General features: G+C 43.0%; 1 pseudogene; it reads left to right on the top strand.

Moving 5' to 3' along the window:
- The first annotated feature begins 13,444 nt into the window (after positions 1 to 13,444).
- On the top strand, positions 13,445 to 13,562 carry LOC126102412 (5S ribosomal RNA; annotated as a pseudogene).
- The last annotated feature ends 260 nt before the right edge of the window (positions 13,563 to 13,822 follow it).

Genomic DNA, 13,822 nt, shown 5'->3' with positions numbered 1-13,822 from the left:
GACGACAGGCACGCTGTTCACACATCTCGCACCTTCCATGATTTCCCTAAGTCGGTTCACGCAAATGCTGGGATAGATTTTTTGAAAAGTTTCTGACAATTTCTTTCCCCATCCTTCATTCATCCAATCAGACCGGTGACCTCGCTGCCTGGTGCCCTCCCACAAATCAGTCAACCAACCAGATTACCAAGTTCATCCCAAGGAACAGTATTCGAATCCCAGTGGTGATGCTGTGTTCCAAGACGACAGGCACGCTGTTTGCACAACTTGCATCTTCCATGATATCCCTAAATGGCTAAAGGCAAATGATGCCATAGTTTCTTTGAAAGGGTACTGACGATATCTTTCCCCATCCTTTCCTCATACAATCGGTCCCGTAACTTTGCTCTTTGGTGCCCTCCCCCAAATCAGTCAACCAACCAGATTACCAAGTTCATCCCATGGTACAAAATTCGAACCTGTGTGGTGATGCTGTGTTCCAAGACGACAGGCACGTGTTGACACATCTCGCATCTTCCATGATTTCCCTAAATCGCTTAAGGCAAATGCTGGGATAATTTCTTTGAAAGGGTACAGACGATTTCTTTCCCCATCCTTTCCTCATTCAATCGGACCAGTAATTTCGCTGTTTAGTGCCCTCCCACAAATCAGTCATTCAACCAGATTACTAAGTGCATCCCATGGTACGAATTTGGAACCTGTCTGGTGATGCTGTGTTCCAAGGCGACAGGCACGCTGTTCACACATCTCGCATCTTCCATGATTTCCCTAAGTTGGTTCACACAAATTGTGGGGTAGTTCTTTGAAAAGGTACTGACCATTTCTTTACCCATCCTTCCCCTGTCCGATCCGACCGGGGACCTCTCTGATTTTTACCAAACTGTGAAGGTACCGGTCAGATTACATGAGGAAAGGATGGGGAAAGAAATTGTCTGTACCGTTTTAAAGGAACCATACCAGCTTTTGAATAAGCGATTTAGGGAAATCATGGAAGACGCGAGTTGTGTGAACACGTGCCTGTCGTCTTGGAACACTGCATCACCACTGAGGTTCGTACACTGCACCATGGGATGAACTTCGTAACCTGTTTGGTTGACTGATTAGGGGGAGGGTACCAAACAGAGAGGTTACCGGTTCGATCGCGTGAGGTAAGGGTGGGGAAAGAAATCCTCAGTACCCTTTCAAAGGAACCATCCCACCATTTGCCTAAAGCGGTTTATTGAAATCATGGAAGATGCAAGATGTGTGAGCAGCGTGCCGGTCGTCTTGTAATGCAGCATCACCACTGAGGTTCGAACACTGTACCATGGGATGAACTTCGTAACCTGGTTGGTTGTCTGATTTTGGGGGGGGGGGGGCACCAAACAGCGAGATCACCGGTTCGATCGCGTGAGGGAAGGGTGGGGAAAGAAATCACCAGCACCCTTTCAATGGAACCATCACAGGTTTTGCATAAAGCGATTTAGGGAAATAATGGAGAATCTAAATTACGATGGCCGAAAGTGGATTTGAAGCGTCGTCCTCCGGATTGCGAGTCTAGTGTGCTGACCACTGCGCCACCTCGCTCGGTCACCTGCTAAGCCGAAATATACACATAATCCTGGGCAGTGCTGCTTCCTTGTATAGCAACCATGGCTTCCATGGAATACCACATATGTCCGCTGAAATCATCAACGAACACCCGGCACGTTTCACGCCTAGAATGTAAACTCGGCCAGAAGCTGGAAACAGCGTGGAATGAGACTCATTCGACCTAACGACTTTCTTCCATTGCTCCACAGTACAGGATTCGGAACGACGTTTTCCTGTTACGGGCATTTGCATCACTGATGATTGGTTTTGGAATGCCAGCTCGCCCTGCAGTTCCCTGTCTCTGTAGCTCCCGTCGAGTTGTTTTCGTGCTGCCAGCGTTTGCGAGTCAGACACTCAGTTCTGGAGTGACTTTTGTAGCTGTCGTCCTCTATTTTCATCAGAATCCTCTTCACTGGACGTCCGTCGCTCAAGACACACATTCTTCCGCCTTGTAGCACAGCGAATACTGTTAGCCGCTTTCTCTGTATATGGTATAAATATTCGATATGGTGCCCCCTTTAAGACAACATAGTTCGGATACATGGTTACGGAAGCGCCCACTATACGAGCACCAACAAATGGCTCCCGTTCGAATTCACTTAGCTCCGACGCAATGCACTCACAGCTACACAGAACACTATTCCAAACACAACTGACGCATGCAAGGTGTTGAGGACATTTACAAGCGTCGTTCGTGGCCAAATACAACAGTGCTACGTCTACGCTTGGCTAACATCTGTTTTTATGTCCAAGCATGCATTTCCCTCGGGGTTTTCATGTTCTTGACCTGGCATGTAACTGAAATGCACATTTACAAGCATTTTGACGAGTTCGCTACAACCTCTTACACGGAAATACGTTAAAGAGTTATGGCTTCATTCCACATCCATGACGAACATTTCATTTGGGATCTGTAGAAGGGACATCAGAGTATCTCTTTTTTTTATGTATTGTGTGTCCTTGAGGATTTCTTCCGTACGGACCTATGGAAAAGGTACATCTAATGTAATCTAATCTTATCCCCGTAGCATTCAAGAAATCGAGCAGCAGTGATCGTTCACAAGATTTGAATAGCCACCGCATATGCGGTGATGTAATTCAGGCTGAAAATTCGAGGGTTAGTCACAAAGGTGTAACTATCCCCTCGAAAAAAAATAAAATTATTAATTATCCGTTTGTTTAGAGGTAATGGAAATGAGCGTTTGGCGTCATTGGCCGGGAGGCTCCTTGCAGGGCAGGTCCGGCTGCCTTGGTGCGTGACTTATTACACTCGACGCCACTCTGGGCGACCTGGCCGCCGGATGGGGATGAAATGATGATGAAGACAGCACAACACCCAGTTCCTGAACGGAGAAAAACTCTGACCCAGCCGGGAATCGAACCCGGGCCCGTAGGACGGCAATCTGTCATGCTGACCACTTTTTTCCGTTACTGTTCGTTGTATTTGGTCGTGGCGGGTGTCACACGACATCCGTTGAAGTTCGTTTGTTGGTCCATTAATTCAGACCACTCAGCTATCAGGGCGGACTGTTGGGGGGTACATGTCTGTAGGTCTGGTAGACATTGTAAACCCAATGCCACAGTGCTGTAGCACCCCGATAAGGAAACTAAATCAAAATGGCGCAGATCATTGATAGTGTATGCATGTAGAAGTTTGCAACGCTGGAACAATCGATACTGTGTTGGTGGAAGTACACGGCAACAGTGCACCTCAATATTTTTTTAAAAAAATTATTGGCTCTGACATAACACAGTGGATAGGTAGAGGAGACGCTTCCGCTGTGGGCAAAAAAACCTAAATGACCTAGAATGAAGTGAAATACCGCTTCTCTGTGTAGAATTGGGAATCACAAGAGGATGTCTTGCTGCTGGAAAACCGGAGTATCGAAATCGAGGTGATAATGGAAAAGGTAAAAATCAGTAGGACCAGTTTTCAGCATGCTGGAGGACATTTCCAGCTTACCAGTTTTCAGCGCTCGCTGGTTTCTGTCGTGGCTCACAACCATTCAACATGTCTGCCGAGCAGAGACAGCGGGAGGAAATGTTGAAGCTGTGACAGGAAAAAGTAGATGAGTTCTTAGGGCTCTGAGTACTGTGTACAACACTGTAATTCAGAGATAAATGAACAAAGCATGTGCATTCACCATCGCGAAAAAGGCGAGGATCCAACCTCCAAGGCTAAGAGCTTTTTGGAACTATCATGGTGTAGTGTTTGCAGGTTATCCGAGTAAAGGGCAAACCGCCTGCAATCTCCTGGCGACGTTACGCGAAACTTTCAAGATGAACCGTCGTGGGATGCTGTACAAAGATATGTTTTTGCTCCACTATAACGCCTCAATTCATTCTGCACAGAGCAATATGTGTTGCTCCTTTGGCATGTCAAAGTTTGCCTCATCTCAGCGTTCCCCCACCCCACTTCACCACTTTCATATATTCTCCTTACCCGGTAACTCCTTGCTTCCTTCTGTGAAGGGATTAATATTTGAGAGGTATTTCCAGAATGACGAAAAGGTGATTTTCGAGTTATAATGTGTTCTGAAAAGCCAGATTACCTAATTCTATAATTCATGACTCTGCTAGTTCATCCATCGTGGCAAACATGTGCTGCACTGAATGACGAATATGTTGAGAAGGGCTAACCACCATCATCAAGTTCTACAGTCACAGCTTAGTGTGATAATTAACGTTTTATGACTTGCTCTCGCTCTCGTAAAGTACGCGCCAGTTTTTAATTTTCTATTGCCTCTGGTTAATATCAGCTCACGAATTGGCCGGCCGAAGTGGCCGTGCGGTTAAAGGCGCTGCAGTCTGAACCGCAAGACCGCTACGGTCGCAGGTTCGAATCCTGCCTCGGGCATGGATGTTTGTGATGTCCTTAGGTTAGTTAGGTTTAACTAGTTCTAAGTTCTAGGGGACTAATGACCTCCGCAGTTGAGTCCCATAGTGCTCAGAGCCATTTGAGCCAGCTCACGAATTGACTCTGAGCTCATAACGTGGACTCGGTACAACGCAGATATTAAAAGTTGGCTCGCCCACGATAGTAACGAGCATTAGATACGTAGTCCGCCCCAGTAACTGAGTGGTCAGCGTGACGGATTGCCGTCCTCCGGGCCCGGGTTCGATTCCCGGCTGGGTCGGAGATTTTCTCCGCTCAGGGACTGGGTGTTGTGTTGTGTTCATCATCATTTCATCCCCATCCGGCGTGCAGGTCGCCCAATGTGGCGCCGAATGTAATAAGACCTGCGCCAAGACGGCCGGACCTGGCCTGCGAGGGGCCTCCCGGCCAATGACGCCAAACGCTCATCATCATCATCATCATCATTAGATACGTACAGATTTTTGTAGAATCTTCGCACAAAACACTGTCTCACTGTTTCTGCCTGTGACACAAGTCTAGTTATTTGCTGACTTCCATACACATTATGTTGTTGTTGTTGTGGTCTTCAGTCCGGAGACTGGTTTGATGCAGCTCTCCATGCTAATCTATCCTGTGCAAGCTTCTTCATCTCCCAGTACCTACTGCAACCTACATCCTTCTGAATCTGCTTAGTGTATTCATCTCTTGGTCTCCCTCTACGATTTTTACCCTCCACGCTGCCCTCCAATGCTAAATTTGTGATCCCTTGATGCCTCAGGACATTTACTACCAACCGATCCCTTCTTCTAGTCACGTTGTGCCACAAACTTCTCTTCTCCCCAATCCTATTCAATACCTCCTCATTAGTTACGTGATCTACCCACCTTATCTTCAGCATTCTTCTGTAGCACCACATTTCGAAAGCTTCTATTCCCTTCTTGTCCAAACTATTTATTATCCATGTTTCACTACCATACACGGATACACTCCATACAAATACTTTCAGGAACGACTTCCTGACATTTAAATCTATACTCGATGTTAAGAAATTTCTCATCTTCAGAAACGCTTTCCTTGCCATTGCCAGTCTACATTTTATATCCTCTCTACTTCGACCATCATGAGTTATTTTGCTCCCCAAATAGCAAACCTCCTCTACTACTTTAAGTGTCTCATTTCCTACTCTAATTCCCTCAGCATCACCCGACTTAATTCGACTACATTCCATTACCCTCGTTTTGTTTCTGTTGATGTTCATATTATATCCTCCTTTCAAGACACTGTCCATTCCGTTCAACTGCTCTTCCAAGTCCTTTGCTGTCTCTGACAGAATTACAATGTCATCGGCGAACCTCAAACTTTTTATTTCTTCTCCCTGGATTTTAATACCTACTCCAAACGTTTCTTTTGTTTCCTTTACTGCTTGTTCAATATACAGATTGAATAACATCGGGGAGAGGCTACAACCCTGTCTCACTCCCTTCCCAACTACTGCCTCCCTTTCATGCCCCTCGACTCTTATAACTGCCATCTGGTTTCTGTACAAATTGTAAATAGCCTTTCGCTCCCTGTATTTTACGCCTGCCACCTTTAGAATTTGAAAGAGAGTATTCCAGTCAACATTGTCAAAAGCTTTCTCTAAGTCTACAAATGCTAGAAACGTAGGTTTGCCTTTCCTTAATCTTTCTTCCAAGGTAAGTCGTAAGGTCAGTATTGCCTCACGTGTTCCAACATTTCTACGGAATCCAAACTGATCTTCCCCGAGGTCGGCTTCTACCAGTTTTTCCATTCGTCTGTAAATAATTCGCGTTAGTATTTTGCAGTTGTGATTTATTAAACTGATAGTTCGGTAATTTTCACATCTGTCAACACCTGCTTTCTTTGGGATTGGAATTATTATATTCTTCTTGAAGTCTGAGGGTATTTCGCCTGTCTCGTACATCTTGCTCACCAGATGGTAGAGTTTTGTCAGGACTGGCTCTCCCAAGGCCGTCAGTAGTTCTAATGGAATGTTGTCTACTCCCGGGGCCTTGTTTCGACTCAGGTCTTTCAGTGCTCTATCAAACTCTTCACGCAGTATCGTATCTCCCATTTCATCTTCATCTACATCCTCTTCCATTTCCATAATATTGTCCTCAAGTCCATCGCCCTTGTATAGACCCTCTATATACTCCTTCCACCTTTCTGCTTTCCCCTCTTTGCTTAGAACTGGATACACAATATATGGATTGTATTTACAACGCCGAAACTTACTGATTCGTACAGAGTGGAATCACCTCTTTCGAATATAAATTAGATCAACGTGATATTTCACTTACATTTCAATCACACATAACATAGATGTAAAAACAACTTAATTTTTCTTACAGTTTTCTGATTCACTTCGTGCTAGATACATTAAATATGCTTAATCGTGTAGTCCATGAGTGACTCCTATACACGCATCCAGTTCTCAACGCTGTGTACCCCACGAAATAATAGTTGCATTTAGCGGAATACTGTAGGACACAGAGTCCATAGTGAAATGTAGTTTAGAGCTGCTTCATTAAAGTGATTCTTCACGCCTGGCAATTAAGTTCTCTTTGCATAGGTCGTATATCTTCATTTATATTACATCACCTACCACAACGATTCTCCTATTTTAGACGAAGCACGGTGTCAAACTGTTTCGGGCAGGCAATCGAATTCAAGTTAAGGACTGTATTTTAATTATGTAATTAATAAGTAATATTAAACCATTAATTATCTCACTGAATGCTGACTGCAGGAATATTTTAATGCCAGGAGCAATGTATAGTCACAAAATGCAAGGGGACTAGATGTATCGGTAATTCTTTCTTACAGTTTATAGGAAAAGCAGTAATTTTCATTTTCAGATGTCACTCTCTTCTAAACGCAGTGCTAATAATTATAAAGAGTGATTACAAAGCAAAAAAGTTAGAATTCTATATAGGGCACGCTTAAAATTGTACTTTATTTATTTACGTTCGAATCTGATCTTCCGCCAACAACAGTTTTAATCAAAATGCCGCTTGAGTCATAAATGATGGTGAAGACAGTGCTGTTTTAAACTTAACTGCTTCAAACACAAAAAAACACGTGTTTTGATAAATTGTCATACGAACTAGACGTGTGTCTGCTATTACTATTAGCTAGATATTTTCTTAGTAATTTTAATAAGCCGACAGCCACCAAACCATTTTATTTCAGTCAGCAAATGTGAGGATTTTCAATCCTGCAGTACGGAAAGTTCTACACCTAAAGAATGTAAAGTTGCACAAGTCGTCACACCAATACCAAAGAAAGAAAATAGGAGCAATCCACTGAATTACAGACCCATATCGCTATCGTCTGTTTGCAGTATGATTTTGGAACATACTCTGTGTTCGAACACGATGGGTTACCTCGAAGAACACGATTTCATGACAAACACGCAACACGGATTCAGAAAATATCGCTTTTGTGAAACACAAATGGCTCTTTATTCTCACAAAGTAATGAGTACTCTCGACAGGGGATATCAAATTGATTCCGTAGTTTTAGATTTACTGAAGGCTTACCGTTCCTGACAAGGGCTTCTAATCACGTAGCGTGTCTAAGGACTATAGTCTCAACTGTGCGACTGGATTCGTGATTTACTGTCAGAAAGGCCACAGTTTGTAGTAACTGAGGGAGAGTCATCTAGTGAAATAAAAGCAATGTTTGGCGTTCCACGGGGAAGTGTTATACACCTTTTGCTGTTCCTGATCTGCATAATCGATTTAGGGGACAATCTCAGTAGCACTCTTAGGTTGTTTGCTAGTTATGCTGTAATTTACCGTCTTGTTAAGTCATCAGATGACCAAAACGAATTGCAAAATGATTTAGACAAGATATTTGTATGATGCTGAAAGTGGTAATGGACTTTAAATAATGAAAAGTGTGATGCTGTACGCATGGGTACTAAAAGGAATCCGCTAAATTTCGTTTACAGGACAAAACACACAAACCTAAGTGCTGTAAATTCTGTTGAATACTTAGGTATAACAATTATTAAGAACTTGAACTGGAATTATCTCGCAGATAATGTTGTGGGGAAAGCAAACCAAAGACTGGAGTTTGCTGGCAGAACACTAGAAAATGCAACAGGCCTTCTAAAGAGATTGCTGTGCGGTGCCGCATCCGCAACGGATAGGATTGACAGAGGACATCGAAAAAGTAGAACGAAGGGCGGACAGTTTTGTATTATCGCGAAGTAGTGGAGAGAGTGTCACGGATATGATAAATGAATTCGGGTGGCAATCATTAAAACAAAGCTGATATCCGGTGCGGGAGGACTTTCTCATGAAATTTCAATCACCAATCTTGTCCTCGGAGTGTGAATGTATTTTGTTAGCCTCCTCCCACATGGGGAGAAATGACCATCGTAACAAAATAAGAGAAATCAAAGCTCGCACGGAAAGACTTAAGTGTTCATTTTTTCTACGCTCTGTTCGAGAGTGGATCGGTAGAGAAACAGCTTGAATGTGCCTCGATGAACGCTCTGCCAGGATATTAATTGTAAACTGCAGAGTAATCATGTAGATATAGGTGTAGGTGTAGAGGAGCACACAGTAAGTATCTTAGACCGTCTTGCTGACGGAAATCCCTTCACTTGTGGCATTTACCAGATGTCTTTTAACATGTGTCTAAAAACGAATGGGATCTGGTAAACAACATTACAAACTATTACGTCGATGTTCATGGTCGGTTACTTCTCTATAAGTCAGTAATGGGTCCAGTATTTTTAATTTTCAATATTTTTTATTATTTCAGCAGTTTTTGGTTCTGGTTTCCTTCCTCAGTGCTGCCTAGGGCTTCTGGATTTCTTGGATCTTACCGACATAATTACTAATGGAGCACAAGTGTAGATTGAACAAATACAGGGAAGTCGTGGTCACGACATTTATTAAGTAAATACACAGTTTACCTCAATTAGTTTAGGGAACCAATGGGAAAGATAAATCCGAGTGGCCAGGTGGTGGCTAGTGCCCCTTTCCACGAGTCTAGCATCTGCATCATTGATCAGAGTGCTAATCTGTTTACCTGATCGCAATATTGAACAGATATTACGATTTGTGATTGGTACTGGCCGAACATAATTTGTACATAGTGAGATGCTAAGCACTGCAATAATACCATTATGGAGTGATCACCGTACACCGTTGAGTGTTGTACAACACTAGTTCATTCAGGGGTCGTGGACAGCTGCTAGGTTAATGAGACAACGTCTGAGCCTCAATGACAGTGGGTACGGCGAATCCAGAGCTCTTGTAGCAGCACTTACTACCGATATAAAAGAATATTCATTTGGTACTGCATGATGAACTGAAGTATGCGACAGAGAAACATCTGGACACTCTGTAGTTAAGAGACTTACATTATGATCAATTTCATATTTACAGTAAAACTATGGCGCGAGAATCCACACGTATTGTAAATGTGTATGTATGTATGTATGTACATACGTATGTATGTTCCAATCCACATCTGCTCCTAAATCACTGGATCAATTTCAGACAAACTTGGTACACATATCAAATACTATTTGGAAAAAAGAAAGCTGTGGAGGTAAAAAACAACACACATCTCAAAGGGGTGGGGTGGTGGTGGCGGGTGATAAAAAAAAACGTAGCTCAGGACCCGCAAATAGCTAGACTATACGCATCCAGTATTCGAGAATGACAGCACTTAATGACATGCAACCAAATTTACATATAATTTCAAATCTTTATAAAACCTTTTCCCTCTGACTCCCTCCCCTCAGACTGATTAAAGGAAAAAAATTATCATTTACTACATTTACGCTGTTCACGCAGTAAAATTGCCGCATCATGCATAACGTTTTAATTTATTACTTCTTTACTACTAACTCTAATCGCAACATGATTCACACACAGTACCTACATATACCACTGAATGTATCTGCATAATTATATCACTGTATGGCATATAGCTCAGGAGATATGACGTTATAATCATTGAACTGCGTGAAAACGAAACTGCAGCGCGAAATTCGCTAGAGATGCAGATAAAACATGTACAAATACATGTGAAATACGTTGAAGATGTTAAATATATGTCACACGTGCATATGCAAGCAAAGCCATCGACAGGAAGCTCCTCCTAAATCCCTGGATCGATTTCAACGAAACATGTTATACATATTACTTGCTGTGCAGAAAGACATAATATAAGGATAAGAACCAGTAAACGCTTATTGATGTGGGGATGATGATGTGGAGAGAGAAGAGGGAAGATGGACAGAGAAAGGAAAGAGGAGGAGATGGACAGAAAGAGGAGGGATATAGAGACAGAAAGTGAGAGGGGGAAGGAGGCATTGGACAAAGAGAGGGGGAGAAGGATATGGAAGGATATGGACTTAGGATGAAGAGGAGATGGACAGAGGGGAAAGGAGCAGATGTGTAAAGGGGGGAGAAGGATGTGGTCAGAGACAGTGGAGAGAAGCAGATGGACAGAGAGAGGGGGACGGAGCAGATGGACTAATAGAAGATGGGAATACCTGGGCAATGCCGGGTACAAAGCTAGTGTTCAAATAAATTTTAACACTCATGAAATGCAACGTAAGAACCCTTAAAATCGTTCTACTTCACAGCTCCCCTGCAGCCAACCGCCCTTACCCCCTCCCCCTCCCCCCAATTCAAATTCGTGTGTCTACTGCTCAGCAGGAATATATTACAAAGAGAACACGTGACAGGATGGTGCAAAAACTAGCAAATAAATCAACAGCTATCCAATGCCTGCATAGGGAATGGGTATAGCTGTTGATTTATGCGAAAATTACAAACACCAGTTTTGACGGCGAGGCGGCAGGGTGCGTGGAACCGAGTCGCCTGGAAACGTTGACGGTAGTCAAATATTTACGAACTGCGCTCGTTAGTATCGACAGAAAGTTGACGAACGAGGCGAAAACACTGGTAGCTACAAAGGCATTGCAAATCGCCGGCTCACTTTTCATTGGAACACATTGTTCACCACAAGTTGTTATAAATGTCAGACTGCACAACACAATATCCAAATTTTCTCTTGTTTATCTGAATATTTCGGCGTCTGTGAACACAAGGTAATTTATGGACGGATTGAAAAAAAAAAACACTAGTTAAATTCAAGTTGCTTCTTCCACCGTCGTTTTGATGCCTCAAAAGATTTACAGAATCTGCCGATAAACTGAATTAAGTAACCGAAGCAGTGTCTTGAATCACGACCGTTTTGGTTTCGAACCGTGTCTTTTTACTACACTTTTCCCATCACGCCGCCTAACATTTCTGTTTTGCAAAGTTTCTATTACACTGTTTCGCTATTCAGAGAAACCTGTAACCCTTCGCACCACACTTATTTATACAAATTCCATATCCTTCAGTTAGTCTGCTCCGATATAGGTGCGAGGCATTTCAAGGGTATTCAAGAATGAATTGTAAAAGTGTTGTTAATCCGCTCTGTTTTGTAGAAAACCAGCCATTTCTAAATATCTTACCTAAGAAGCATAGTCTGCTATTTGCTTTATTCAAAACTGAACCTCGATGGTCGTTGCATATCATATCTCTACAAATATTTGCTCTTAAGTATTTGCATGGTATGACTGATTCTGGTTGTGCCTTACTAATCCTAAGTCAAAGGATAACACGCTTTTACGTTTCGTGAAGTACACAGCCTTGCATTTCTCTATGTTAAGAGATAATAGTCATTCCTTACATCAGGATGATATTTTTTTCATGTTTTATTGGATGTAGCTACGATTTTTACCGAACCGTATTTCCTCATAGATATCTGTATCTTCTTCGAAAAGTTTGAGACTGCAGCTGATGTACTAGTATTTGTTAAGACAGTGCACAACATGATTAGCAACAACTACACTCGTAAGGAACACATCACCTGTTACATCAATGTCTGAAGGTCGTTGCACAGCAATGATAACGTGCAGCGTCCTGTCTGTCACGTAATTTTCGATTAAGTCACAAACTTGACTATGACTATGGCTATGGCCACGAACAAACAAATTATACGATGTGTCTGGCGTTCTGCAGTGAGTCTGGTGTTCTCCTTGCACTTTCTTACCATTTGATCCGGTTGTTCAGAGTTTCTTCCTTCAGACTAAATATATCTAATTCTTTCTCCATATTTCCATTTCAGAATGTTTTACTATATTTCTTAGCCTCGGTTTACGAAAATGGGATCATGACCAGTTTCAGCTTCTTAGCGAGTCATCATCAGTTAGTTTGTTTAAAATCGATGACAACGGAGAGTAATAAAATACTATAAGACAAAATTAGGAGTCAAACTAACTTCTGTACTCAAATATACGCACCTGATTGCTTAACACACTAACTCGTCAACTGAACAGTCAAGAAGTGGCGCACACACACTGCGGATATTTCTTCTGGCCTGTTCAGCAGACGAGGTGCTATGTAACGTATGTGTGTGACGTTAAGCCATGAAGTTTTAATTATCACATAGAAAATTGTTTTTCTTCACAACACTTTTATTTGTTTGCAAGTACATGTCTGAAGTCCACCTACAAAAAGATATCCTTGTGTTACAGTACTGTAACACGCTGCTAGAGAGCCAAAACAAAATGATAGAGCGTGTTCATAAAGCAGAGCGTCAAGCGGCAATTGTTTTCTGCATTTCAGGGGAACAATGCTGCAACAATACATGAATATAAGATGGTGGACGTGCGCGTCAACAATGCGGCGTCGTGTGCATCGTTGTCCCCGCTGGGGGGCGAGACAGGGGGGCACGTGTGTTCCCCCCCAACATTTTCTGCAAACCAATTTCAGGTTTTTGAGTCTTAGTTGACGAAAATGGCATTGTTGAACGAATATGTCCAAGCTTAACTAAGTACATGTAGTAAAAGCTCTTGTGCAGTAACAGTCAATGCTTTGCAGGATTTGCTAGCAAGCCAGTAAACCAAATCCACTTACATTATTCGCCAAAAAGACAGTATTCTAAATATTAAAGAAATGTGTTGGTGCGACTGCCAATGGCCTTGGCGCAGTTGTAACACCGGTTCCCGTCAGATCACCGAAGTCAAGCGCTGTCGGGCTGGGCTAGCACTGAGATGGGTGACCATCCGGTCTGCCGAGCGCTGTTGGCCAGTGGGGTGCACTCAGCCCTTGTGAGGCAAACTGAGGAGCTACTTGATTCAGAAGTAGCGGCTCTGGTCTCGTAAACCGACATACGGCGGGGAGAGCGGTGTGCTGACCACACGCCCCTCCATATCTGCTTCCAGTGACGCCTATGGTCTGAGGACAACACGGCGGCCGGTCGGTACCATTGGACCTTCATGGCCTGTTAGGGAGGAGTATTTTTTTTTTTTAGTTGGTACGATTACGAGTGGTGGATGAGCAGGAACCT

This window comes from Schistocerca cancellata, chromosome 9, assembly GCF_023864275.1.
Source record: "Schistocerca cancellata isolate TAMUIC-IGC-003103 chromosome 9, iqSchCanc2.1, whole genome shotgun sequence".
NCBI classification, from domain to species: domain Eukaryota; kingdom Metazoa; phylum Arthropoda; class Insecta; order Orthoptera; family Acrididae; genus Schistocerca; species Schistocerca cancellata.
The sequence above is the reverse complement of the archived record's forward strand: the minus strand, read 5'-3'. Positions and strand labels throughout refer to the sequence as shown.